Below are 7,666 nucleotides of genomic sequence, written 5' to 3'. Positions count from 1 at the left end.
TGTGTCAAGTCCTACCCATTTCATTTGAAATGTATATTCACTTCGTAGTTTGCAGACTAACAAACACATGAAATTCTTTTAAAAATAACTAAGATACTTTCTGTCCGGGGAAGGGAAAAGTTGAGAGGGTTGAACTGGCATAAGGGTACTGAAAGGTGGTATGGAGCTGGCAAACCCCTGTGTTTGTGTCCTGCCCTTGGCAAGCCCATCAGACCCCTGTGTGCCCTTGGACAAGACTCTTCACAGCTACAAGCACTGTCACGCTGTGTTCACTGAAGGACTCGAGGATTGTCCTGCCAGCCTTCCCAGTCAACAGAAAGGCATCCAAAGGCACTGGAAGAATTGCTGACTGTTGTTACTGCAGAGGCAATTGACTTTAGAGACATTTTGAACCATTCCTGAAGAAGCAGAAGCTGGAGAGAGGTGGATGATGGAGCAGTTCAGGGAGTGCAGCAGTAGCAGCCTTAAAGGAGGTAAGAAAGGTAGTGGTGACCTCTTCAGGTGTTACCTGCTTTGTGTTTCTCCTTCCTCTCCAAGCCAGTGAGACTGATGGGCTACCACCATTTGTTCCTGTTAGTGTCATGCCTTTCTGCCCTTACCCTGCTTGTGTGCTCTCCCTCCCTGCTCAGAATTCAGTTCCATGCTGTTGGGGCAGGGAATTCCCTGTAGTTATTCTGGGTAGTTCATTGTTGTGTGTATATTGCCTAAGCCAGGGGGCTCAGATCCTGCAAGGGGTGCTCAGACCATGCCACTGTCTCACTACCAGTGGTAGGACAGAGGCTTGGGGTCCTGGTCAGGCTTCCAGAGGTTCTACAATCAATGCTGAAGGAGCAGAATTATTTCCATTGAAGGCTCAATAAAACAAGTATCCTGTTTTTAAAGGGAACATGCAAGGAGAGGGAGAGTTGGCTGACAGATAGTTTTCCTGTCAATGTTACATTGAATTTCCCTATGCAGCATCTATTGTAATTGCCTGTAATTTGCTATCTGGTATTAATCTCTTCTGGTCCTTGCAGGCTCCTGTGTCTCCATTACAGGGAAACAGCATCCCCACCATCAGTGTCTCCTCTGCTTATCTGCTCCAGTGAGGATGGGAGAGGAAGTGTGGCTGGGTGGGCATGAACATGTGGGCCCAGAGACTCTGCAGGTAAAAATCATAGAATCTTGGAATCATTTAGGCTGGAAAAGACCTTTAAGATTATGGAGTCCAACCGTTCCTCCAGCACTGCCAAATCCACTGCTAAACCATGTCCCCAAGTGCCACATCTACACATGTATTTAGATCCCTTCAGTGATAGTGACTCCACCACTGCCCTGGACAGACTGTTCCAATGCTTGACAACCCTTCACATGAAAAATATTTTCCTAATACCCAGTCTAAACTTCCCCTGGTGCAACTTGAGGCCATTTCCTCTTGTCCTATCACTTGTTTCTTGGCAGGAAAGACCAACTCCCACCTGGCTGCAGTGTCCTTTCAGCTAGTTCTAGACAGTGAAAAGGTCTCCCCTGAGCCTCTTTTTCTCCAGGCTAAACACCCCCAGCTCCCTCAGCTGCTCCTCCCAGGACTTGTGCCCCAGACCCTTCCCCAGCCCTCTTGCCCTTCTCTGGACTCACTCCAGCAGCACTCCTATCCAACTTAGCATCACCTGTGAACTGACTGAGGGTGCACTTAATCCCCTCATCCACATCCTCAGTAATGGTATTAAACAGAACTGGCCAGAAAAAATATTTCTTCATGGGCATAGTTAATATTCTGGGTTATATTAATAAATGGTAAAAAGCAGTTAATTTAATTTGCTATAAAAATGCCTGATGCGTCATCATTGAAAAGATGTGATCAATATGATTAATTCCCTGAAATTCGTGCTGCATCTTTTTTTCCATTACTTGGATTGTAGAGCTGTGCTAATTAACCCTCTGTATCAGTCAGATTTATGTCCATATTGGTGTACAGTAATTTCACTTAACATAAAATACTGATTTTCAGCTGCTGCAGCTTTGTTCATTCTCCTGTCCATCTAAATTTGCCAAGGATGGATTATAATTAAAATCTGGAGCCATTATGCCTGATCTTCACTTGAGATTTCTTCCCATTGAGCTTCTCTCTCCAAGCTACACCTCTGAAGCCTTCTGTGCCCTGGGAGGCTGTGCCCATTCCGTGGGGGTGATTCCAGGCTGCTGCCCATGCAGCATGCAGGGCCTTGCTGTGGAGCTGTAGTAACTCTAACCTGATACTCATCACTCCAGGATGCAGATGTCTTTGGATCCCATTGCAAATTCTTCAGCCATTCCAGATCCCCTTCCTTTATTCTCCAAGATTACACAGCAACATCACATGCCCTGTGCTCTGAACCCTTTCCAGTGTTTTGAACTGTCACTCAGTGATGAAACTTCATAGGGACAGAAATGGCTTTACTGATGGCCCTTCACCATGGAAGGGAGAACACTGGAATAAACTGAGTGTGATTGAATTGTTCCCAATTTCAGTCAGGCTCACAGTCTTATGCAGTGTCTGCACTTTTCATTTGTTCTTGCTTTAATGCTAATACAAGAGTAAATTCCAGTGTAGACATGATGAAGGAGAGGTCCTTTCTGTACCTCCAGGGCTCTAGTCCTAAAGCTTTGTTTTAAAACTTAATAAGGTTCCACATTTCAGCATTAAATAACAGCATGACTGGCTTTATTTTCCATGCTGCATATTTTATATCACATAATACTGCTTCTAAAACTGGGTATCGCTGTAGATGCTTCCAAGTGAGTCTGAACTATTATGATCTGGTAAAAAAAATTTGGCTTCTCAGCAGATTGTCCTAGATGAATGTCTTGGTCCCTTGTGTAAAATTCTGAGTAAGAATTGCTTATTCTGACAAAGGAGAAACCAGACAGGTGGTATGCACAGCCCCTTTGTCACAGGTCTGAAGATGGCCTTCATAATGCAGTTTACCCAATGGCTATATATAAATTAAAAATCACCTGAAATGGAATGAATGCCTTGTTTTTTGTTGCAGTGCCTTTTGCTTTGGGTGTTCCTGCTTGTCTCAGTAGAGACATCATTGATAAAACATTTAAGAAAATGTGTCTTGAACATGAAGGAATTGAACAATAGCAAAGCCATTCCTACATAAAAGTGAAGAAAGGATAATAGATGTCTACTAATCATTTACTGGGTGCTCAGAAACAGCACAGGGAAATGATAGTCAGTTGTGCCCTTCAGTGAGACCAGAAGGGATTGAGTCATGACTCTGCAAGGAGTGCTTTGAAATGAAATCTCAGAGCTATTCACAAGCTTCAAAACAAATAATCTCTCTGCTGATGTGTGACATCATGCCTCCAAGGTACAGGGGTCCCAGGGGTGCTGTTAAATGATAGCAGGATGAAGTGCAGTTCTTCCTGACATGATGTTTGGATGCAGAAAACAAGCTTTTAAATTGCTGCCATGTCCCTGTGCAGCCTGTAGTGCTGGTTCAGAACAAAGGCAATGCCCAGGTGTTTCAGCTGTTTTTTTGTTCTGCTGAAGCATTGGCTCTGTGGGCAAAGGGCTGTGGCTTAACTCCACTGAATGCTTTCTTGGTGCTTGCTTTGAATGTTACTTGGGCAAAGTGTCTCATGTTTTGCTTTATTCCCCTTTTTTGACATCTTTAAGACTCTCCTCCCACACTTCCCGTGCAAACCTCAGTGGACTCAGCTCTTCAAGCCCTGTGAAGCAATGGCATCACACTATCCTTTTTAGCAAGCAAAGCAACTGAGTAGGAAAGGCTAGAGGACCCAAAGCCACCAAGCAAAAAGGCTTTGAGGCTTCTAAACATCTTTGAAGTCCTGAACCTTCAAGCCCTGCCTGTGGTTTAACAATAAGTGTTAGGCCAGGAAACAGTCTTCTGGTCTTCTCATGTTCCACTTTCCCCCCTCACTTCCAGCTTCTCTGCTTCCATTTTATTTCTTATCTCATTTGCCAGGAGGCTTTGCCTTAACTTCCACTGGCTGAACATCTCCCTCAAACACACAGCCATAACGCTGGGACTAAACCTTGCCTTTCAAACTGACTCTCACTGCTTGCCACAGCTTTTATCACAGGAAAGTCTTTTTCTTTCTGAGTCAAGGTGAGCCTGGTAAAATATGCTATAATGGCTGAAAGTCTTACACAGGTATCCACAGGCAGGAGGAGAATACAAACACAGTTAACTGGAACAGCTTGTGAGCACTGCATTGCTGCTGGGGCAGTGGGAATATGTGTGCAAGGTCTTTGGTACTGTACTCCCACACTCAAAGAGAAGTTCAGGAGTGTTCCCAGCCACCTCTGCCTTTGAAGTTACATTAGCAAGCACAAACAGCTGGGGACACTTGTTGAAATTTGAATCTGCCTTTTCCTGGTTTGCTTGCTCCCCCCCTCGAGTGGCAAGAGTCATTGCTAGAGCTTAAAACTCATCTTAGTTCAGCCCATGGTAATTAACAGAAATCACTTCATTGTTTTACCACACAGGTAATGAAAGAGCACACCAATGCATACAGTTTTTAAGAGGAAGTGAGAAAGGTGATTCCTGTCTTTGAAACAAAAGAAGGAACTTAGCCAGTGTGTAATTATTCAAGTGAGAAGTGGGTCCTGTCTGTATTTAATATTCCAGAGTGGTATTTGATGTAAATCCTTCCCCAGAGTTCATTACATTAGCTCTTAGCTCAACCTGAGCATGCTGTGTGCCAAGTTCAGCATGCAGCATGTTTTATAACCAAGGAGAATGACGTCAACCTGGTGATCCTGCAGCTCCCTAGCTCGGGGGAGGAGGTATGGCTTTGTCTTCAGCCTGAAGATGAAATGGAATATGTTTGATCATATTTTCTTGGTATTTGCAGTGCAAAATGTGTGAGGAATATTACTTTGTACCTCCAGGAAGAGCTGTTCCTTTTTGCCTAAAAAAAAAAAAAATTAAATGTTATTTTGCTTGTAATATTATTATATACAGAAAATTAAATTTTTCCTTTAAGATGTCCAAGCTTTACAAGCAGACCCACAGAGCCCTTCACGGGTGGGTGAAATGAGCTGCAGGGAAGCACAGGGGCTTGTGGGCATCCACCCCACAGCAAACCCTGACCTTGTCCTGGGGCTGCCCTGCTGCTGCTGAGGGCTCTGGGCGAGGATCCTGCTCACTGCCAGAAAATGGAGAGAGAAATGGAGAAAGCAGGTGCTTTCATAAGGGTTTGTCTCTGGTGTTTTTCAGAGATACTGGTCAGAGCTCCGCAGATGCCAGAGCTCTGTGCTCCCACCGTGCTGTGTCCCGAGCCTGGAGAGACTCCCGGCAGAGCCCAGTGCCATCGCCAGGCACACACGGAGTCCCAGCGCTGTCCCTGGGCTGGGTGGTGCTGCTTCACACACTGCTTACTGTAAGTAAGGCAGACTGCAAGGATACAGCGGCAATGGGAGTGCTCAGGAACCCGCAAGACATCCAGCCACCCCTCCAGGACTGGGCTGGGAACGACACACTTGACACCAGACATGGCTTTTGGGGTTAATCAGGGAGGAAGACTCCAATGGCATGAGTACAGACAGTTTTCAAGATACTGTGAGGGAAAGAGTGAAGTATTTCGCACAACCAAACCCTAAAAGCGAGCAGCCTCTCCCAGCCCCTCAAAATCCATGCTAGCAGACTCAGTGCCAATGTGCTGTCCCCTGTTATGACGGATCTCTGAAAAGCTAAGGTCAGAAAGCACAAGGTTCTAGCTGCTCTGTCACACCAGCAACAAAAAAATAACCCCACAAAACAAAAACCCAACCAATCAATCAACCAAAACCCACACAATCAAGCAAAACCCCCACCCCAAGCCTTGTTTTAAAATAAGCTGTTTTCAATAAACGACTGTTCTTTGAACCACAGCAGAGTACATACCTAACAATGTTAAGTAAATATCAGTGACATGTTTAAGTCTGGCTCAGTAGGTATTAGCAAAGTAGTATTTGTGTTGCTTTTGTTTTAAGAAGAGTCAATCGTGTTTGTAGAAGGTGGTCTGAGAAAAGGGACTTTGGATATGGGTTTTAATTTCTCCCATCTGCCTACCAGTAGCCCTGCTTTGGGACTTAGAAGTCCTTCCCAATGCATTGATTTTTGTGAAATTATACTTCTATTGGCTTCGTTCTGTTCATAATCTGTCTTATGGGTGTTACTGCTCACCCATTGATCCACTTCTTAGATAATTTTGGCTTTCTGAAGGAAATCTGTCCTATCGCTGGTTGCAAATGGTCACATTATTACAGTCTGTACCTGAAATGCCACAGTGCTGTGGCTGAGCAAAGTTCAGATCTACTCCCACCTCTCCTGCTCAGATGCAACCTGAGCTTATATTTTCTTCAGTGTGATACCTGTGCTGCAAGCAGAGAGAGCCAAGACCCCACATGGGTCTGCTGTCACTGCTTTGCCGCTGAGCTGAGCCTGGCCTGAGATACTTGCAATGTGTGAAACTCCACCGAGGGGCTGAGACAGCACCACACAGCCAAAAAGCCAATGGCTGCTTTTCCATGTGCAGCAAAAGAAAAACAGTAACATCAATTTCTAATTTAAATAGTTGTTTATATAGGTATTTGTATTTTTTCCTGTCAATCCCTTGACCTTTTGATTTAACTCTTTTAAGAGCCAGATATGAGCTCTAGGGTTAGTGCACAGAGGAATGCAAAGCGAGAGAACAGGTTGTAACAATGATGATGCTGAATTTGAAATTCTCCACCAGAAACAAAGGCTTCTTTTTCTATTGGACAGATTGTGAGGAAGTTTCCTTTCCAGTATGTCAATACGAGCCATCTCTTTGGGCATGCTCAGAAATTTGGGGCTTAATAAATCCTCACCATAAACTACATACTTACGTGTATGGGAAGCAAAATGTTTATTTCATCAAGCACTTTTTTACACAGACCATTAAATACATCTGACTCTCACTGCCCAGGCACAACCCATAGTTGTATTACAGCAACCTGGCTGCAGCTTTCCCGTCAGATCAGGGGCACAAGGCAGGAGGTGATGGGGTGGCCCCAGACATCATCGCCTACCATGCACTTTCCAACACCACAGACTGAATGTAAAGGAATTTTGTTTCGAGATGGAGAGAAAATTCCGTGTGTTCAGCTGGCTGCGCAATACATCCAAGGAAAGGGAGTTAACACGCTACTTTTGGCTCAGCCCAGCCAGGTGGATGTGGGAGCTGTGGAACATCATCCCAGGGCTGAGAACAGCAGCTTTGTCCGGCTGGGGAGACCCAGCGGTGGGTGAGGGCTGGTGGCTCTGCCCAGTGCCAGCAGCGGGTGTTGCTGCAGTCTGCAGGATCGAGCACATGTTGTGGGGAGGAACGGAGATGGACAAGTGCAGCAGGTGCTGCACAGGATGGTGTGGATGGAGCATCCCTGGAGAGGCCGCTCCACGGCCCAGCCGAGGACAGGCAGGGCTCGAATGAGTGCCGAGCGTGGTGAGCTTGGCTTGGGCAGCAATGCCGCGGGAAAAGGCTGTGTTAGTGAGGCCAGGGCTGCGGGGACAGAGCTCCCAGCCCGAGGGACCCTCGAGCGCTCTCCCTCCGCCCCTGAGGCGCTGTCCCGGCACGGGAGGGACGGAGGAGGGAAGGAAGGCAGCGCCCGCCCTCTCCCCGCCCTCACGGGGAACACCGCCCCCTTCCGCCGCGCCGGGCGGGAACGGCA

This window comes from Lichenostomus cassidix, chromosome 10 (genome assembly GCF_008360975.1).
Source record: "Lichenostomus cassidix isolate B80296 chromosome 10, HeHo_3.0, whole genome shotgun sequence".
Lineage (NCBI taxonomy): Eukaryota > Metazoa > Chordata > Aves > Passeriformes > Meliphagidae > Lichenostomus > Lichenostomus cassidix.
Note: the sequence above shows the minus strand (reverse complement) of the source record.